The sequence below is a fragment of the Amblyomma maculatum genome, chromosome 7, assembly GCF_055883805.1.
Source record: "Amblyomma maculatum isolate TAMU_Amacu chromosome 7, ASM5588380v1, whole genome shotgun sequence".
In the NCBI taxonomy this organism is placed as follows: Eukaryota; Metazoa; Arthropoda; class Arachnida; order Ixodida; family Ixodidae; genus Amblyomma; species Amblyomma maculatum.
In genome coordinates, this window is record NC_139350.1 from 55,429,792 (window position 1) to 55,450,304 (window position 20,513).

At 46.8% G+C, this 20,513-nt stretch overlaps 4 non-coding genes and 2 pseudogenes across 4 annotated transcripts; all 6 read right to left on the reverse strand.

The window, feature by feature from the left end:
• Positions 1 to 1,355: 1,355 nt before the first annotated feature.
• On the reverse strand, positions 1,356 to 2,215 carry LOC146183247 (uncharacterized; annotated as a pseudogene).
• Positions 2,216 to 15,028: 12,813 nt separating this feature from the next.
• Positions 15,029 to 15,102, reverse strand: TRNAN-GUU (transfer RNA asparagine (anticodon GUU)). The gene has a single exon. It is a non-coding gene; the product is annotated as a tRNA-Asn (tRNA).
• A 230-nt stretch (positions 15,103 to 15,332) lies between these two features.
• Positions 15,333 to 15,406, reverse strand: TRNAN-GUU (transfer RNA asparagine (anticodon GUU)). Its single transcript has one exon. It is a non-coding gene; the product is annotated as a tRNA-Asn (tRNA).
• A 230-nt stretch (positions 15,407 to 15,636) lies between these two features.
• Positions 15,637 to 15,710, reverse strand: TRNAN-GUU (transfer RNA asparagine (anticodon GUU)). The gene has a single exon. It is a non-coding gene; the product is annotated as a tRNA-Asn (tRNA).
• A 230-nt stretch (positions 15,711 to 15,940) lies between these two features.
• TRNAN-GUU (transfer RNA asparagine (anticodon GUU)) lies at positions 15,941 to 16,014 on the reverse strand. The gene has a single exon. It is a non-coding gene; the product is annotated as a tRNA-Asn (tRNA).
• A 2,805-nt stretch (positions 16,015 to 18,819) lies between these two features.
• On the reverse strand, positions 18,820 to 19,767 carry LOC146183252 (uncharacterized; annotated as a pseudogene).
• Between the last annotated feature and the right edge of the window lie 746 nt (positions 19,768 to 20,513).

Genomic DNA, 20,513 nt, shown 5'->3' on the forward strand with positions numbered 1-20,513 from the left:
AAAGAGTGGCTTGCCTTTCATCCCTGAAACACGGCGAGATGGTTGTTCATTAGCGAACCTCCATGTTCGCGACCTAATCAAGGCACCCTGATATTTTTCTGCACTAAACTGTTGTAACTGTGCTTTAATAATGTTGTCATCATCAAGATATGACCCCGGAGAAATTCTTTGCGACTCATATAGTTCGTTCAAGATGCTCTTCAATTCACAAATGTGAAGGCGCTTGAAGAATGTGATCCTTGATGATGCTTCAATTGCAACACTCTTAAACTCCTGCTTAAAAAAATCCCACTTTTGAAAGACATAAATCGGCACGAGCCCGCGTGTCTTTGAAGCAAGCAACTACAGACCGCTGAAAAATTTCATCCGAGGGAAGGGAATTATTTAGCTTCCATAGCTCCCACTGCGGTTGGAGTAGACATCTAGTATGCTTTCCTATCTGAACAGATACCCATGCAGTGATCGCTAAAAAAAAAATATCGGTCTCACCCAGTATTCATGCACAGTAGGTAATGTGCCCGCCAAAACGTAGATCCTGTCAAGTCGGGCATTCGAAGACGATTGGAAGTGCGTGAACTGTATACTATCGCTTTTTAGTCGGCAAATGTCAACAAGGTTATGCTCACAAACTAAGTCAGTGAGAACAGCAGCACTGGGGTCATAACGTCCGCGATGTACTGATCGATCCTCATTGTTACATATACAATTGAATTTCCCAGCAATAAAATTTCCCGATCTGTGCACAGGAGATTTGCCAATGGCAAGAAAAACACTTTCCTTTCTTGCTGCTTAACCGGCGCATAGACCCAAACAATTCGCCACTGCTGACCCGAAAAGGCGACATCACAACATATGAGCCGCCCCTCATCATCAATACAATATGACAAGTCAGTCATGTCTAGTGTTTTGCTCAGAAACAGCATGCACCCTCCGGACAATCCTTTCGAATGGCTGTCGATAATATTATGAGATAAAAACATCTCAAGAGCAGTTTCAGTATCCTCATCCGTAGCCAATTTAGTTTCCTGAAATGCAGCTACTCTAACGTTAAGGGTAGCGATCTAAAAAAGCCGTGATCTCCGCCATTTTTTTATTCGTGCATTATTCAACTCCATGCGCCGAAGCGGGGAGAGTCGCCGGCAAATTAGCGACCTTTTGAGCTGTAACTGCCCGTTTTTTTTTAAGCCAATCATCCTCTTGCCTTCTCCTCTGATACCTTGTTTGGATCTTCGCTGACACCAAGCTCCTCCTTCGCGGGATGCTTCAAAGACGCGCTGCTGTCCATGGAGACCTCTGATGTTGCCGAGGCTTCCACCCATGATGTCGGAAGCATTGCGTCACTCGCAGCTCAAAGATCAGTCGGCAGCTCCTCGCAGACGCGGCTCACTGCACTCCAACGACACACCTCCGACAGAGCAGCGTGGACACACATCCGCTGGCTTCTCGGCAAACCCCAGAGGCAGATCTCGAGATGCATCTGCAGCAGAACGCGGCTTTTTAAACAGCTCAAGATCAGATGCACGATGCTCAAACTGGACAGCGTGCGGAGGCTTGGGATCGGGAGGTTCACTAGGTGGCGGCTTGATGTCCTGTAGAATATTAATGGCCATTCCTTCATGGGGAACCGCGGTGTTGGGCTCCCCAGAAGCGTCCTCAACATCCGAAATGTCCATGATGTGCTCCGGCACTCCATCATCTTCTTTAGACAAAAAGCCCTGACGCAACCAATCGGCATAGGTCAAGACACAAGCATCCACTGTGTGACCAAAACGGCGACACTGGGTGCATCGAGGCGTTGGGCACTGCTGCCAGACATGTCCAACTCTGCTGCGCCGAAGACATAGTGAAGGCCTGCCGCGAATGATTATCAACGCCTGAACCCCAACCGCACTCAGGGTATGAGGAATGCTGGAAAATGAAACGCCATCTTTCAGTGTGGTAGACACTTCCCGGTTTGCTGTCTCCATGTGTTCCATCCCTGGACAAGGCCACTTTTCTCGCTCCATGGTCTGAACAGTGCCAAATACGGTTCTAAAGCTTCCACAATCCGGTGATGTTCCACGTGCGTTGGCAGACAAAGGAGCTTCAACTTAATATCTCTTGTTTCCTGGTCAAATATCATGCATTTCAGCCCTTTTACGCGTAGCTCCGTCAAGTCCACAAGTTCCTGTTTTGAAACGCTATTCTCACAAGTAACCATCCAAACATGGTTCATTTGATATTGTCTAATGCAGACGATATTCCGAAGGTCCATGACACGGGCAAGGGCATCCCTGAAGTGAGGCGCTCGGTACGAACGGCCATTTAAGTCATCATGCAAAAATACAGTATACAGTAATTATATTTCCCCTAATCAGATTACATTACTAATTTGTGCGATTATCAAAGTAAACATTTAAAAAAAGACATAATATAGTACCATCCCCAACACTTTTCTTGGCCTCGCCGACTGTTGGCTTCTTTCCTTCATGTATTATAACGAGCACCCTCATTTCCCCTTAATTGATCTGCTTGTAGCTTACGGGGGTCTCGGTTCTGGCAGTCTTGAGGCCATAGGTAGCGTAAGAGGGTTCTAGCACAGCTTTCGCCCTCGCTCTTGATCACGTTCTACGTGACGCTGGCGGTAACAAAGGACGTTCCACGTCCGCCGCTATGGTTGAGGGTTGCGCTGGTGAACACCCTCAAGGTTCGTATACAGACAACATAAATACCCAATAAAGTAGCAGGGGGGATAGTAGCCGATGTAGCTCAGTTGGAAGAGCACCGGACGCGATATTCGGAGGTCGTGGGTTCGGTTCCCACCATCGGCACGTTGTTTTTTCTTCTTGTTTACTTAGATTTCCCCTAATCGGATTACATTACTAATTTCTGTGATTATCCATGTAAACATTAAAAAAGAGACATAATAGTACCATCCCCAACGCTTTGCTTGGCCTCGCCGACTGTGGGCTTCTTTCCTCCATGTATTATAACGAGCACCCTCATTTCCCTTTAATTGAATCCGCATCCGCCACTCAGTGCTGCCGAGAGTGACATCAACAACATTGCACCTACGCGCCAAACATAAGAAATGGGCCTGCACCGCAAGACCTGGCAGCTTTTTAACAAAAAGGACACATCCTGCAGGCACAAGTGCCTATTGCATGACTCACTATAGCGTAAAATCTAGACGTGAAACGCCGCACCATGCTCCCGTTTTCTTCTTTACCCTCAATTTTCGTTTCCTGTACAGCCAAGAGATCGATCCCCTCCTCCGTTAAAAGTCGGTGCACTTTTTCGTTCCTGCCAGACCTCTGACATTAAGTGTGGCCACTTTCAACGGGGATGCTGGAGCCATGTTCGCGAAGTGTAAAGAGGCCGAGAGCATGGTGCTTACCTTTCGCGTCTAGCGTACTGCTAGACGCCATCCATGACACCGGAGCCATTCGGTGGGAATGCTTCAGCCCTGCTGCAGTGGGCCCTTTTCGATGGCCCCCCTTTTCTATGAAAAATTGGGCCGCGGCTTAAGAACTGAGCGCAGGGCCTGGGGCGTTTTTACTGTCGGCTCTCCAACGTTGGAGGCAGATTCAGTGTTGACTTCGTTGTCGGTCTGGGCGTGTAGTCGCTTTGCTGGAGCCGTCACGATGGTGTTATGGCCGCCGCTATTACCCTACTGCACCTCCCGTCTCGACGGATTGTCAGCATTAACGTCCGTAGAGCTTGTTCCTTCGCTGGTCTTTCCGCCGTCTGTATGGAGAGGTAGTGCCGCTTCAGGTGGCCTCCCTCCGCTGGCAAACGTGCCGGTGTCCTTGCTCACTGCAGAAGCTGTCGCCTGTGTTGTCCTCCCAGACCCCTCAATACCTTTCGCTGCTTTTTCCGCCTCCGCCACGTCAATTAGAAGCTGCGCTGACTCGTCACTCGACCCATGACCCGTTGCCGATGCGTAAGTGGGGACACATTCGCTGTCCGGATGGAAGCTAGAAAGAAACTTTTCACTTATGGTCAACAGAACAACGCCTCTTTCAAGATTCGTTTTGACAAGCTGCTCATCGGAAAAAAGGTTTTCAGTTATAATGCAGATACGGATTCTGTTGTCGAACTAAAGCCACAGCGTTTACTGAAATCATCGAGGTCACCACAATCGCCTCATTCCAATCTTTCACAGCGCTCTCGCTCAATCGACGCCTGCAATAATATTTCTTTTTTGCTGATAAATATTCGAAGTTACCTGCCGAAAAAAGAATCTGTTGAGGCGCTTCTCGACGACCATTGCACTGACATTGCAGTATTCACCGAATCCTGGTTAACATCCGATATAGATGATATCGAACTTTTGCATGACATTCAGCCATTTCCCTCCTACCGGCGAGACAGAATGGGTCGTCGGGGAGGCGGCATTCTTGTTCTGATGAAAACTAGCCTTTCTTCTACTCGAGTTGATATTAATTGCTACAGCGAAATATTGTGTATTAAATTTTGTTTCCCCTCTTGCACGAACTTTCTAATTGCATGCTATCGAGCCCCCGACACGGATGCTTCTTTCTTTAATGACCTTCACTCTGTTCTAGAGGACTTACAGTCTCGTTTCTGTGATTTCAACTTCATACTCTGCGGCGACTTCAATTTTCCCGACATTGATTGGGATAACTTGACTGCACCATCTCGTCCATCAAAATGCTTCTTAGAACTGGTCGTTACCTTTAACCTTACTCAAAGAGTGTGTGGCCCAACTCGAGGCTCAAATGCTAGACCTCGTCCTTGTATGCAATCCAGAATTAGTCCAATCGCTTTCGTGTACTAGTGGTCTAAGTGATCACTGTATCATAAAGTTCAACCTGTCAATTGAAATTCCTATACGCCAACCGTCTGTTAAATACATCCGTAATTATTCCAAGGCCGATTTCACAAGCATTAACTCCAACCTTGAAGAATTTTTTCATACTTTTCGAAATTCTGTACATGCCAGATCCGTGAATGACAACTGGTGTTTGTTTAAAGAGACAAATTTATCGCTTATAGAAGGTCACGTCCCGCTTATCTGCATTCGAGGGGATGCCAATAAACCTTGGTACTCAAATGCGCTGAGGAAGCTGTCACGAAAGAAAAAACGCCTATTTCGTAATGCCAAGAAGTCAGGATGCGCTGCGAAGTGGGACAAATACATTGCAAGCCTGCACGAATACACGCAGGTATTACGATCTTCAAAACGAAAATTCTACTGTCAAGATCTCATAGAGATAATGCGGGTAAACCTTAAGAAATTTTGGATCTTACTCACGCTCAATCAAACCAGTTCGCACAATATTTCCCTGAAAACACAAGACGGCTCCGACGTTCCAATATCCGAGCACTCCGATGTAATGAACTCCTATTTCACCTTCGTGTTTACCCACGAAGCAACAGTAAGCACTTTTTCCGTGCCAAGTCTACATTATGCACCTATGCCACCTATCACAATCTCAACAGAGGGAATTTCAAACCTCACTGACAACCTAAAGACATGCACTTCCCCTGGACCAGACAACATCCCTGCTAAGATTTTCAAGGTTACACCAGTCTTCAAAGCTGGAGATCGCTCCGTCCCCTCAAATTATCGACCAATTTCACTGACATGTATCTCTTGTAAACTTTTCGAACATATAATATACTCGCATATCGCATCTCACCTTGACTACAAGTGTTCTTTCTTTCCCAATCAGCATGGTTTCAGGACAGGTTTTTCTTGCGAAACTCAACTATTCGAACTTACAACTGATCTTCACTTAAATCTAGACGCTTCTTTCCAAACCGATATCATTTACTTAGACTTCGCCAAGGCATTCGATAGCGTTCCTCACCAGCGTCTCTTTTCCAAACTCTCAGGTCTGTCACTTGACCCTCTTGTCTTATCCTGGATCCACTGTTTCTTAACTAACCGTTTGCAATTCACCGTCATCGCCAATCACGCATCCGAAACTACTAGAGTAATCTCCGGGGTCCCTCAAGGATCGGTTCTGGCTCCATTACTCTTCCTAATTTTCATTAACAATTTGCCATCTGGTATTTTATCATCTGTCCATCTCTTTGCGGACGACTGCGTCATTTATCGCCGCATCATCAATAGCAGAGATCAGGAAATATTACAGGATGACCTAACCCGAATTCAGAAGTGGTGTTCCGACTGGCTAATGCAGCTCAATGTCTCGAAATGTAAATTCCTGCACATTTCACTTAAACGTTCCATTCTTCATTTCTCGTACTCCCTGAGCTCCATAGCGCTCTCTTAAACAAATTCATACAGGTGCCTCGGCATCGGAACCAACCTAACTTGGGCTGACCACATCACCAAACTATGTGCTAGTGCTTCCAAATCACTCGGATTCATCAGCAGATCACTTTCCATGTCCACCGCAGCCACCAGACAACTAGCATATGAAACGTACATTCGGACTAAACTAGAACACGCCTCGACAATATGGAGTCCTCACCAGACCTACTTGATAGATTCACTCGAAGCCATTCAGAATCGAGAAGCACGCTTCATCACCTCACAGTACAAATCGCAGTTCAGCATCACAGTCTTGAAATCATCTCTCGGTCTCAAATCATTAGCTTTCCGCAGGAAAATTTCTATTCTTTGTCTTTTTCACAAACTGCACTTTACCTTTCCAGCACTTCGAGAAAACTTTCTACGAGCTCCGGTACGATCATCTCGCCGATTATTTAACTCTTTAAGCATGCAGCGTGTGCACGGCCCCACCAATTCCTTCAATAAATCCTTCCTTCCCAGTGCGATAGAAAGCTGGAATAACCTCCCCGAATACATTGTCATTGAGGCTAATCCTTCTAGATTCAGACAGCTCCTAATCGACTATCTCAATGATAAATAATCTTCCTGTACCTTATGTCAGCTACCAAGCCCTGCAAACTGACCAGCCGGTTTCACTTCCATAGCTGTTATTTGAATTTGTTTTATATTTTTGCCAATCTGCCATGACTTATCTGAATTTGTTACTCTTGTCTTTCTTCACCTTGTTTTACCTGCTGTTTCTGTTTTGTGTTTTTATCTTATCTTGTTATTTTATATATATATATATATATATATATATATATATATATATATATATATATATATATATATATATATATATATATATATATAATTTCTTTCTATACTTCTATATTACTTTTATATTTATGATCATGTATGACTGCTGAACAACCCTGTACCACCCCCCCCCCCTTATGTAATGTCCCGAACGGGACCTTTAAGGGTTATTAAATGATGATGATGATGAGTCGGCACCCTGAACAGCGGGGCACTTTGCATTCGCGACGGACATGACCTGCGCCAAGACAACGCAGGCACTGCATGGATCGCCAGGCGCCACAACCAGGACTAACTCTCCGGCAACGCGTACCTGGTGGGGCAGGTCATCCACTTTCAAACCGGGCTTCAGCTTCAAGAGGACAGTTCTTGTTGTTACACCCTTGTCGTTGACGCTCGAACGCGCCAGCGCTCACGGGTCAGTTCCGTAGCCTTTCTAAACGCTGCGAAGGCGGTCCGGATGTCCTCGTCGGCTACACCGTGAAGCATCCAGTGCCGCCTGAGCTTCACCTGCTGGTCTTCGTGATCTTTAATAAGGCATCGGCGTTTTTTCACTTCTAGTTCCTTCACTGCGAGGAGCTTCTTGGCTACTTTGGAAGTTATCAGCGTAACCGCCCAGACGTGGTTGATTCGGTACGCCCCCAACGCGATCACGTCGGGGAGCGTACCGGTCTCATTCAGGGCGTCCCGGAAATCTTCCACTCGAAAAGGCCTCGCTCACACGTCGCCATGAAGAAACACCTTGTTTAAAAGATCACGTCAGGTGGGCAATGTTGGCAGAACGATCTGGTAGTCCTTATCTTCATTATCTTCAAGCCTGTTTCCGCTGCCAGCAAGGACCGCTGTCACCGCTCTGCTGGAACCCATCCTACCTGCGTCCACACATGGTGGTGGCCGGAAGTAGAATGTGCCACGGATGTGGGGTCGCGGGATATGCCAAGAAAAAAGCTTCTGTAGCTAACAACAGACTAAGGTAGCTTCAAATGGCGAGGCCGCTTCGTGTTTCATGAAACATTTATTTCTTCTATTTATTGCATGAGAACACAGCTACAACGCAAACTCTTCCCTGGTAATGCAATAAGATACAAGGGCAACTGATGCAGTCTCATTTGGTAGTCTCTTCTTTCTGAGGAGATGACGCAGGGAGACGAGAAAGCGCATCTGCTACTCGATTTTGTGAACCCTTCCGGTACTTTACTGTATAGTTGTACTGCAGTACGCGCTCCACCCTCTGTATCACGTCCATGTCTTCCAACCGACGGAGCTCTTTCGAGACGAATGGTCGCAGTGAGAGCGGAAGGCGCCGAAGTTTCGTTTGGAATGGCTGCACTGTGGGGGTCGCTTTGACGAGGTGCACAAAACCTTTTGTGAGGCCAAGGCCTGGATCGAAAAGAGATCCAAACTCTTGAACTAATTCCTTTGGGAGGTTAATGTTCTGCACGGCTTTTGTCGCGTCAGAGCGCTGTTTCCTTCGAGAATTAGACGTTCGCGTCGTTTCAAGGCATTAAAGAGATGACCCATCATTATGTAGACCAAGCGTCTTGATGGCATCGATACCCAAGAGTTAGGTGCTTTGTTCTATAAGATAGAAAAGAAGGCTTGTTGTGCCAGCTTTGTACGTAACTTCAGCGAAGAAACAGCCACGAACCGGAATTGGCTGTTTTGAATAGTCTAGTAAACCGAACTGTTGGGGCAAAAAGTACGTGGTCTTCAAAATGCTGCTTGAAAAGGTCCTGTGTAACGATGGAAACAAATGATCCAGAATCTACAAGAAAAGTTCTGTCCGTACGGCCAATCAAAACTGTGACGTGAACTGCGTAGTGAGCGGCCGTCGTCACAGCCAGAATGCTCAAAACTTCCTCGCTAGGAGGCTTTTGGCTGTCTACCTCACGAACCGGTGCGGAGTCTCGTTTCTTACAAACAGAGCGGAAGTGACCCATGACACCGCAATGGTGACAATGTTTGCTTTGGCTGGACAGCGAAATGATGCCGCATTGTGCAGAGATGAACCGCAGCGGTAACAATGCGACTGGCGGCTGTGTAACTGCTTCGATCTCTCGTCGTAATATGGGGTGGGCGTAGACGTATTTCCACGAGTATTTATACGTCCAACATTTGCAGAAGGAAATTCTTGCAGATCATTGTACGCCTGTTCAAACTGCCTTGCCAGGAGTACCGCTCTAGTGAGCGAGACGGACGATCCTCCAAGAAGATGATCGCGCAAGCTCCGAGACGAAATACCCGCAACGAACTGGTCACGCAGCGAATCTTCCTCAACAGAAAACGAGCATGTAGCATAGAGCTCCCGTAATGCAGTGATGTACTCCTTGACTCATTCACCAACATGTGGGATCCGCCTACTAAAACGATGCCGTTCGGAAACAACATTGCTGGTTGCCGAAAAATGAGCATGCAGAGCGGCCACTGCGATATCATACGATGATACTTCAGGCCTTCCATCGTATGTGCCCTTGCTATCTCCCGATGATTTGCCAGTAGCAGTTTGCTCACCGAGCTTGGCGTTGTCCAAAGATGGGAGGCTGAATAATATGCGCTGGCATTCTGCGCAGAGACAGTGAAGAAGTGCCCTGCGAGGATCCGGCGTGCAGTCGGAGGCACCCGAAGCAAACAGGTAGTTATTGAAGATGCGGAACCATTTCGACCACGCAACAGCAGGTCGGCCAGGCGCGGGCAGGAACTGGGGCAGTGGCGCGAGTCCCGAAACACTCACGGCACCGGAGAGCAAATGGCGAAAGTCACGCCCCTCGAAATCATCTCATCCTCGGCACTAATGTTGTAGTGGCGTGTGCCACAGATGCACACGGACTACCAAGCAGCCAATAAATCCCGCTTTATTCCTATAGATTCCACGAATCCTATCGATTCGTCCTTTGTGAGTGCCCGATATACAGTGAGGAAAGGCAGTGTCTGTGCCGTACGCTAGAGCATCTAGGTGGACGCCCATTGAGTGAAACTAAGATTTTGGGTCCCTGGCCACTGCGATCGTCTGCGGTGAAGGCCTCCCAGGCACTGCTCCACTTTATGAGAACCACAGGCCTAATCGAAAGACTATGAGTTTGCTATGACATGACTGTGACGTGATGTGATGTGGCGTGTCTTATATGTGATTGTACTAACTTCAACTATCCCTCTCTCACAACTTTTATATCCACTCATCCCCTTCCCCCAGTGTAGGGTAGAAACCGGTTACTTTTACTGGTTAACCTACCTGCCTTTCCTCCTCATCTTCCTCCTCTTCCTCCCCTTTATTTCAACATGCAGTAACTTATATGCAGAGCGACATAGGTGCCTCTTGCGGGAGGTGATCACAAACTAGAACCGAAACAAAATATACAACAAAACGGTCCAGATTTAAACGAGCCGAACGCTTCGGTTCGGCTCGCGTTCACCAGAGTGACTTCCCTGAGTGCCTTCAGCAACCACTTGGGGCATTTTTCCTCGTAACACAATCTTAAGCCGCAAAAAGCCATGGCACTGATTTTACAGAGCGCAAGATTAACCGAATGTTTACACTTTACCGCGGGGACAGGGCCAGCGCATCTCTGTATTAATTTCTCGACACAGGTACCTGCCGTTCTTGCGTCTTAACTAAGACGGCCTAGAGTCCTAATCGTACAAACGACTTATTCAAGTCAAGACTGAAGCCCAGTCTTGACTTCAGTCTTAAGCGGCCATGCTAACAGCCTATCCTTTAGACTCCAGTTTAGTCTGGACTTAGCTAAGACAGTGTTAAGAACATTTCGTGCAAGCTGGCCCTGATTGGCTTACGTTGTATGGCGTGAAATACGTCATGCATAAGCATTTAATGACGTTAAAATGACGTTTCATTACGTAAAGGATGTTCTGCCATTGCTGTAAATCACCAAAGTTGGGCGCCGCATTTCTAAGGTGCCGCGAAAAAGGACAAGACAAATTCGACGTGCAGTGCAGGCGGCTGTTAGCTCACCGCAGTTTGGTAGAGAGTTTGGAGGGTGGTGAAGTAAGTTGACACACCTTGTTGTAATTGCATAAAGCACTGATACGACGTTTCAAGGGAACTTTTCAGCTACGTCTTCTTTTAGAGGATTAATAATGAAGACGCGGATTTACAGCCGCACGAGGGTCGTACCTACCCTCCTGTTGCAAATGCTCTCATAATGAAACCATCGATCCGCGCAGTCTATGCCAAGCGCAGCAATGCGGCCCGCTAACTCAAGCGGTTGATCTGCGCAGACGAGGCATTTCAGAGGGCAACAAAGGGAAGGTTGGGCGAGTTGTAGGTTGTTCATGATGGTCTCGTGGGCGCTCTTTATCACATAGACAAAGAAAAGAAATAAAGGCGCAAGTCCCGAAAGTCCCGTGTTTTCTTCTCTTTGCCTCTGTGTTATGCAGCGCCCACCAAACCATGAATTTTAGAGAGCACCGCGATGCTTTCTAGTTCTCTGTCTGATCGGTTCGTGAGTACAACCTGAGGGGTCATATGATTCGATGGCTATGCAGAAACTTTGCGCGAAAGGCAGCGACTTTCTTAAACGTCAGCCCTACTTGCATTATGCACTCACTGCCATTTTATTCAATTGAGCAGCCTTTCCACGGTCGGCAAAGCAAGCAAAAATACTCACAGCTTCTATTTTAATAAAGGAACGCATGTTCCATGTACATGGCACATGTTTGCTCTCCATATGTGATGTGTTTCATATATAAAGTTTTCATTTAATATGCATGCGGTACGCTTTAATCAAATGATTTAGTTGAGTGGCATTTTGTGTTGATTGCTTTTTTAATACAACCTAAAAATAATCTCCCTTTTTTAATTTGCATTTTACTGTTTCGACAGTAAGAAATACGCGTGCGGCGCCGCCCTAGATTCATACCATGATTTCCTCATTCATCTTTCGCTTTCTTTCCATATTGTCCGTTTATTCCCCGCTGCACACGTACGGTAGCCTGAGAATCACCTATTTATCTTTCCTGCTATTCTGCTCTTCTGTTTCGTTTTCTTTCTCGGGCGTCTTTTGCGTTTCGCACGCCAGCGCATGAAAATTTAACCGACTAGGTTTAAGGTATAGCGTATGCCTTCCACTTCGTGTGTGCGAGTGTGTGCGTGTATGTGTGGAAGATTCTCTCTCCCTCCCTCCAACTCTCTCTCTCTCTCTCTCTCTGCGCTGCTTTCCGCGCTCTACACAACTCAAGTGCTCCATTCACTTGTCGACCTTTTGGCCTATTTCTTGAGCTTGGGCGTGCCATAATAAATCGCTTTCGTCATAGCATTCCAAAAATACTCCTAAATACTTCACAGGTGTTGTGGCCCAGGTTACGTTGGCAAAAACATCGGGTGTCGATGACCACTCGCCCTGCCAGAACACTAAACACTTTCCCCAGTTTACTGGGCTTCCTTAGATCCTGAGATTGCACTGAAATCTTTCACTATCTCAACAGTCACGCGAACACTTTCTTTGTCCACGCAGAAAACTGCTACGTCATCTGCTATGTCATATGCTATGTCGTCCTTATCTGTCACACTGCTGCCGTTCATTTCTATTTCTGATATTTCATTTCGGCGAGCGTGCGCTTTTTCGCGACCGAGGGCTCGCTTAGTGGGGGCCTCGTCAGCTTCGTCATCTCGTCATCTTTCAACCTTGGCACGAATGATCGCTCCGCGATATTCTTCCTCATCCATTAACTCCATTTTTTTGTGTTTTTGATGTCATCTTTATACACCCCTGGCTGTTCCCATTCCTGGTCAACTAACATGTTTAGAATTGACTTTAGATGTGCTTCTTCTCGCTTTTCATTATGACGAATGCAACTACCTCTTTCTATCGCTTTCATCTTTATTTCTGGTTTAAATAGCTCCCATTGCTCTCCAATGTTGCTGCTAGGTCGCTGCTCTATATTTTTTTATCTTCCCAGCTATAGTTTTACGTAAAATCTCGTCATCTAAAAGTTTAGAATTTAACTTCCAAAGTTTCCAGAGAAAATCTCTCTTATCCAGAGACAGTGATCTCAAAACGAAATCGCGATAACGGCATAATTTTGACAGTTTGGTACCAAATCCAACGATACATCCGATCGAGTCGCGCATGACTGGATCCCTGGAAATGAATGTAAAGCACGCTGCGCGCATCATCGAAACACTCCGCAGCGTCTTCCAGCGAAAATGCCCCAATCATCTGAGACAAAAAGTCAGTGCTTGCGTCTTTGTAGGCATGGCTTGAGGTCTTATCTCTAGCGCTTAACAGGCAGTTTAAATCCCGCAATACCAAGAGTTTCCTCTCCGAATTTAAATATCGTTGCATGCTTGGGAAAACATTAAACCTTTCTTCAACAGTATTGGGTGCATAGATGCACAGAACGCGCCATTCGCTATTGTGAAAAACGACGTCGCAGACAATAAGCCTTCCACATACGGATGAAGTCACGGCCTGCACTATAGGTCCTGGCAACCGCCTAACAAGCAGAAGGCACCCTGCCGATGAACTCATCGCGTGACTAACAGCCACATCATACCTTGACGTGAAACGCTGCACCATGCTCCCAGTTGCCTCCCCCCTTTCCACTTTGGTTTCTTGAATCGCTAGCACATCTATATCAAGCTCTGTCGAAAAGCAATGTATTGGCTTTGTTTTCGTCTCCCTGCCAACCCACGGACATTAGGCGTTGCTACGCTCAGGGCCTGTTTAATCGCCATTTTCAGGTAAAAGGAGGGCACCAGGAGCAAGGCGCTTACCTTTCACGTCTAGCTCCGGACGCCCCACCGCCATCACTTGTGGTGGGCCCGACTTGCTACGGGGAAGGCTTTTCAACGGTTTTCCTGTCTGCCGAGGTATTAGTTCGGGGCCTGAACGATGATCGTCGGCTCTGCGTCGCTTTCGCTGGCGGCTCCTCGTTGCTAGGAGTCTTTTTGTCCGCCAAGTTGCCAGCCTCGGCATGCAGACGCTTTGACGCACAAGCGGCGCCCGTTGACCGAGCTCCGACTTCGGTGACAGCACTGACACTCGTTGCTGATTTCTGTTGTGCAGCACCTTGACTGGACGCGTCCTCTTTCAAGGACGGCTCCGGTACAGCGGTTGCTGGTGAGTGAGTACTGGTGTCAACGCTCAACTCTTTATTCGTGCCGTGCGATGTCGCCAAATTATCTGGTACTGCGGAACCTCCCGCGTTGTCATGGGCTCCCTTCGCTGCTTCTTCAGCCTCGGCAACGTCCATCACGTCCTCGGGCGTCTCCTCTCTCATAGCTGGTACCGTTGCCGCCGCATAGGTGCGCAAACACACCGGCAGCGAGAGCAACGCGGCACCTTACACTTCCGCCGCACGTGTCCGGAGCCATGGCAACGTAGACATTGCATAGGCCTTCCGGGCACTACGACGAGGACCAACTCGCCCGCTACCCTCAGTTGATGGGGAAGGTCATCCAACTTCATCCCTGTCTTCAACTTCAGGAGTACGGACCGTGTTCTGGAGCCTTATTCGTTTACACCCGAGACCCGCCATCGTTCTCGGGTGACTTGGTTACGTTGACGAATGGGGCGAAAGCCGTCCGAATATCGTCGTCAGCGACACCGTGGAGCATCCAGTGAAGTCGAAGGCGGACCTGCTGGTCTTGAGGGTCGAAAATAATGCATCCTCGCCCCTTAACGCTAAGCTCTTTCAAAGCACAGACGCGCTTTGTGGCTTCTGCGGTCTTGAAAGTCACAGCCCATACGTGATTGACCCGATTGCGCCACGGAGGCTGGGTCAGGGCATATGCCAAGATAAAAGCTTTTCTAGCTAACAACAGACTGAGGTAGCTTCAAATGGCTAGGGCGCTTCATGTTTCATGAAACATTTTTTCCTTCTATGTAATGCATGAGAATACAGCAATAACGCAAAATTTCACATGCATCTCTTTCTCAATTAACCATACTTGCTTGTGTTGCGCAGTGACAACTGCTGCACTACAGCTAGAGCAAAAAAAGATACCGCCTCCGGGAGGGCTCGAACCTCCAACCTTCCGGTTAACAGCCGAACGCGCTAGCCGATTGCGCCACGGAGGCCGGGTCGGGGGATATGCCAAGAAAAAAAGCTTTTCTAGCTAACAACAGACTGAGGTAGCTTCAAATGGCTAGGGCGCTTCATGTTTCATGAAACATTTCGTCCTTCTATGTAATGCATGAGAATACAGCAATAACGCAAAATTTCACATGCATCTCTTTCTCAATTAACCATACTTGCTTGTGTTGCGCAGTGACAACTGCTGCACTACATCTAGAGCAAAAAAAGATACCGCCTCCGGGAGGGCTCGAACCTCCAACCTTCCGGTTAACAGCCGAACGCGCTAGCCGATTGCGCCACGGAGGCCGGGTCGGGGGATATGCCAAGAAAAAAAGCTTTTCTAGCTAACAACAGACTGAGGTAGCTTCAAATGGCTAGGGCGCTTCATGTTTCATGAAACATTTCGTCCTTCTATGTAATGCATGAGAATACAGCAATAACGCAAAATTTCACATGCATCTCTTTCTCAATTAACCATACTTGCTTGTGTTGCGCAGTGACAACTGCTGCACTACAGCTAGAGCAAAAAAAGATACCGCCTCCGGGAGGGCTCGAACCTCCAACCTTCCGGTTAACAGCCGAACGCGCTAGCCGATTGCGCCACGGAGGCCGGGTCGGGGGATATGCCAAGAAAAAAAGCTTTTCTAGCTAACAACAGACTGAGGTAGCTTCAAATGGCTAGGGCGCTTCATGTTTCATGAAACATTTCGTCCTTCTATGTAATGCATGAGAATACAGCAATAACGCAAAATTTCACATGCATCTCTTTCTCAATTAACCATACTTGCTTGTGTTGCGCAGTGACAACTGCTGCACTACAGCTAGAGCAAAAAAAGATACCGCCTCCGGGAGGGCTCGAACCTCCAACCTTCCGGTTAACAGCCGAACGCGCTAGCCGATTGCGCCATGGAGGCTTTTTTTTTTTTCTCTATTACCGGCTTGGTAACTGTTACATGGGCATAAGACCACTAGTCAAAGTCTGACCAGTGCATGGTGATAAAAGGGGTTAAGTGTGGTCAATCTGTGTAAAACAGGAAGCCAGTCGGGAGGATCATTCTTTGAACCAAAAACATCGCGTATGTACACCACACTCACAATAAAATATTCTCGAGAAGGAGTCACAACATTACGGCCATGTTTAACATCCATACGCGTTTTCCACACGCTATGCATGCACAAAAGCATTAACAGATCGCAGGGCATTCCGCCTGTTTCAGCGCATGGCAGGAAACGTATACCGAATGGATTTATCTGCAAATCTTTTTTGATGCTGCGTTTTAAGACATCCCACTGATATACTGCGTCATGACAATCCAGAAAAATATGTTCAATCGCCTCCGGTTTTCCGCATATGAAGCAGTTCACGGACTAAGTTACAAAGATGCCTTTGCTTTGTAGCCACGGCTTCACTGGGAGAGTGCCTGTGTGTACTGGGAAAAAGAAGGATTTAGCTGCTGCTCGTACCGGCAGTTTTTTTTTTTTTCACTCTTTTCAGAACATCTCGTTCTGAACCGAAAATATATACCGTGCGATACAAAGGTACAGGCAAAAATATATCAACAAGGTCTTTGTAAAGCCTCCTACAGTCAACCGCAGCGAGATGCTCACTTGAAAATCTTGCCTTTAATATATCAAAAAAGGCGACCACTTCGCGCAAAAACGCACTTAAAGCTATTGGCCCTTTAGACATAGACGGCACAACGTAATCGGGCAATGAATCGCGCAATCGGACTTTAATAATTGTCCTGAGAAAAGCAACGTTTTGATGACGCAAACAAAAAAGGAGTCTGGTTAAACCAGCCTGAGGAACAAATGTGACAACCCCAGCCCCCCGTTCACCACCCTATGAAACAGATTTCTACGACTTGTGCGCTCCCATGTTGAACCCCAAATAAATGTCGCGAATACTAAATGCATTTTTTGCACAGAAATCCTCGCAAAACATAACGCTTGCATCGCATAAAAGATTTTTGCCACTAAAAATAAATTGCAGACAGTTGCTCTTGCGAACATTGAAAAATTATGCCCTCCCCATTTTCCTGTCGGAGCTTTAACTCGTACAACTTCATTTGCCCAGTAATTTTTGCTCGCGCGGTAATGCTCCAATTGCACACCGAGGTAGGTGCCTGGTGTTACCGCCCATGTCATGTTGCAAAACACCTCCGGCGAGTATTCCCAGCTCCTGTGCCAGAAACCAAAACATTTGGACCAACTAGCAGCACTTCCACTTGCATTACAAAATGCTGCAGCCTCTTTTACAACTTCTTTCACACTTTCATGGTCCGTACAAAACACTGATAAATCATCAGCGTAAGCCATGACTTTAACTTCTGTTCCGTAAAAATCGCAACCCCGGATGTTTGGCCTTGCAAGCAGCCGCAAGCAAAAGGCTCCAAATAGGGAGCAAAAAGCAGGGGAGACAAAGGGCGGCCTTGTATAACAGAATACAGCACAGGTATACTCTCGCTTAATTGCTTATTTATTACCAGCTTCGCCGCACAACCATTGTAAATCATTTTTATGCCATCAGTAATAACCCTTCCCACCTTGACGGGATCCATTATTGAGAAGAGAACTTGGTGTACAACTTTGTCAAATTCCTTGTGCAAGTCTAACTGCAACATGGCTACCCGCATGCATTGCATCGCTGCATTCAAGGACACTTCTACCTGTATGAATATTCGTAAAGATTGTCCTGCCTTTTATGCCACAAGTTTGGTGAGGACCTACAAGTGATTTAATTACACTTCGGAGACGTAGAGCTAAAACTTTCATGTACATTTTATAATCCACATTCGTTAATCTAATAGGCCGGTATGACTCCACAGATTGCAACTTAATCGGGTCATTTGTTTTAGGAATTAGTACCACGTGGGACACTCAGAAAGATGGAGGCGTCACTTTGTTTTCGTAGCATTCGCTAATGAGTCGTTCCAGAGCGACTGTCATTTCTGTTCTGAAACCTTTATATATAGATGCACACAGACCATCTGGCCCAGGGGACTTGTTTAAACTCAGTTCCCGGATAGCTACTTCAATTTCCGCTGCTGTTATACGAGCTTCAAGGGTTTGCAAAAGTTCGTCCTCTAATCTCGGCATCCGCGGTATGAAATCTGTTCTTAAGCATTCAGTGTCTGGCATTTTCAGGCTGAATAGATCTCTAAATATTCCACAAATGCCATTTCGATTTCACCAGTTCGAGATGTAACTTAGTTTTGATAACAGATTTCTCTTACCTCTTTCGTCGGTGCAGCCTTTTTTCGTGGCTATGCGCCCGTTTTGTGGGCGTCTCCCCTAACCGCAGTGTTTCGTTACGCGCCCTTATCACCGCTCCATGGTACTTTTCTTCGTCCAAAATCTCGACCTTAGCTTTAGTTTCTTTTATCTATTTTGCTAACAATCCAGGCTTGTAACACTCCATACTAAGCATAAAATCAAGGGCGCTGTGAAGCTCTTTTTCTTGTTTTTCTTTCCGCCGAAGCGCACATGCTCTATCTATAGCAGCTCTTTTAATATCGCATTTGAACTGTTGCACTACAGCTAGAGAAAAAAAATGCCGCCTCTGGGAGGGCTCGAACCTCCAACCTTTCGGTTAACAGCCGAACGCGCTAGCCTATTGCGCCACGGAGGCTTTTTTTTTCTTTATTTCCGAAGTATACATGAACAACAAATGGTCACACTTAAACACTTCAGCTGCCCTTGAGCTGACGCGTGTGAGGTTAAAATTTCTTGAATTTTAACAAGTCATCCAGAACTTCTGCCCACTGTGGTGGGTCAGGGAGCGCACAGATACATTCCCGTAGATAAACAGCATGTTCAACAAAATTTTCACGCACATTACGAATGTTAATATCTTCATGCCTTACTTGCATTCGTGTTTTCTACAAGCTGTGGAGGCCTGGAAGCATTATTAAATCATAGGGTACGTCTTTGTTCTCCACTGGTAAAAACCGGATGCCATAAGGGTTTAGTGGCAGTTCTTTTTTAATTGTTCTTTGTACCACGTCCCAATGATATACTGCATCCCAGCAGTCTAAGAATATGTGTTCGATTGTCTCTGGCATCTTGCAAAGCTGGCAGTTTGTCGTCCAAGGGACATAGATTCCTTTTTCGTGAAGCCAGGTTTTGACGGGTAGAGTGTTCGAGTGCAACTTAAAAAAGAACGTTTTGGCGGCCGGTCTAACTGGTCTCCTCTTCACTAGTTTTAAAATATCCTGCCCTGGGCCTCCACGGTAAGGCTCTCGATACAAATGTGCCGGCAGCATGATTTCAACTAGGTCCTTATACAGCTTTTTCTTGCCAACACTGTACAAATATTCAGGGGAAAATCGCACTTCTAACAACTTGTAAGAGAGAACTACCTCGCGCAAATATCCTGTGACAGCACCACACATGTTTTCACATGAGGAGACAACAAATCCGGGTAACAGCCTTTGCAGCCGCACTTGTATGACTGTTCTTAAGAAGGTGTCATTTTGGTCGCGCAGAAACAAAATGCGCGATACCACTTGGCGCAGAAACAAATGAATCAATCCGACTCCTCCGCTTTTTAAAGAAAGAAATAAATTCGTTCGCCTCATCTTTTCTCGGGTCGACGTCCAAACAAAAACCGCAAACACACGATGAAGTTTTTGGATGGCAGTTCGTGACGCACATAGAGCATTCATTACATCCCATCTCCTTGAAATTAAAAACACGTTGTAGATGAAAGCGCGTGAAAAGAATGACAATTTTCTTCCCTGCCATGCTTCCACTTTCTCTCGCACTCTATTTCTTTCTTCCTTCCAGTGTAAGCTAGGATCGCGATAACATTGTAGGCAACACCCAGATACTGCGTTGGCAAGGAAGACCATTGCAAGCGGGAGAAAGAAGCCGGTTCAGCATCCCATAAGCCGTGCCAAAATACAGAGAGAGAGAGAATAAACATTTATTTCATCTATAGAGTTTGTGGTGGTTAGATGTCTACCATCTTCCTAAGCGGTGGTCGTCCGCCCTTATTTCAGGGCCCCGCAGGATGCCGCCGTCAGCTGGGCCCGTCGGATCAGACCTTCTTAGTCTTCCCGCCGGTCGCTGGAGAGCATTCCCTCCCACTGCTCCACACTCGGGTTTGTTATGATAGGCGCTACTGGAATTCCCTGACATTTCCACGTTCTGTGATATAGTTTGGGTGTCTCTAAGCACCATGGGCATATATTTGTGTATTGTGTGGGGTACATTTTGTGCAGTGTGTGTAGGTTCGGGAAGGAACCTGTCTGTAGCTGCCTCCACGTGACGGAGTCCTCCTTGCTGAGGGATCTGTGCGGGGGTGAATACCGCATTCTGCAGCCTTTGTAGTAGTTCAGGATTGCCGAGTACTCTTGGGGTACGGGGTCGTTGTCCAGAGGGTCGCACGTGTTAGATGCCCGGTATTGAG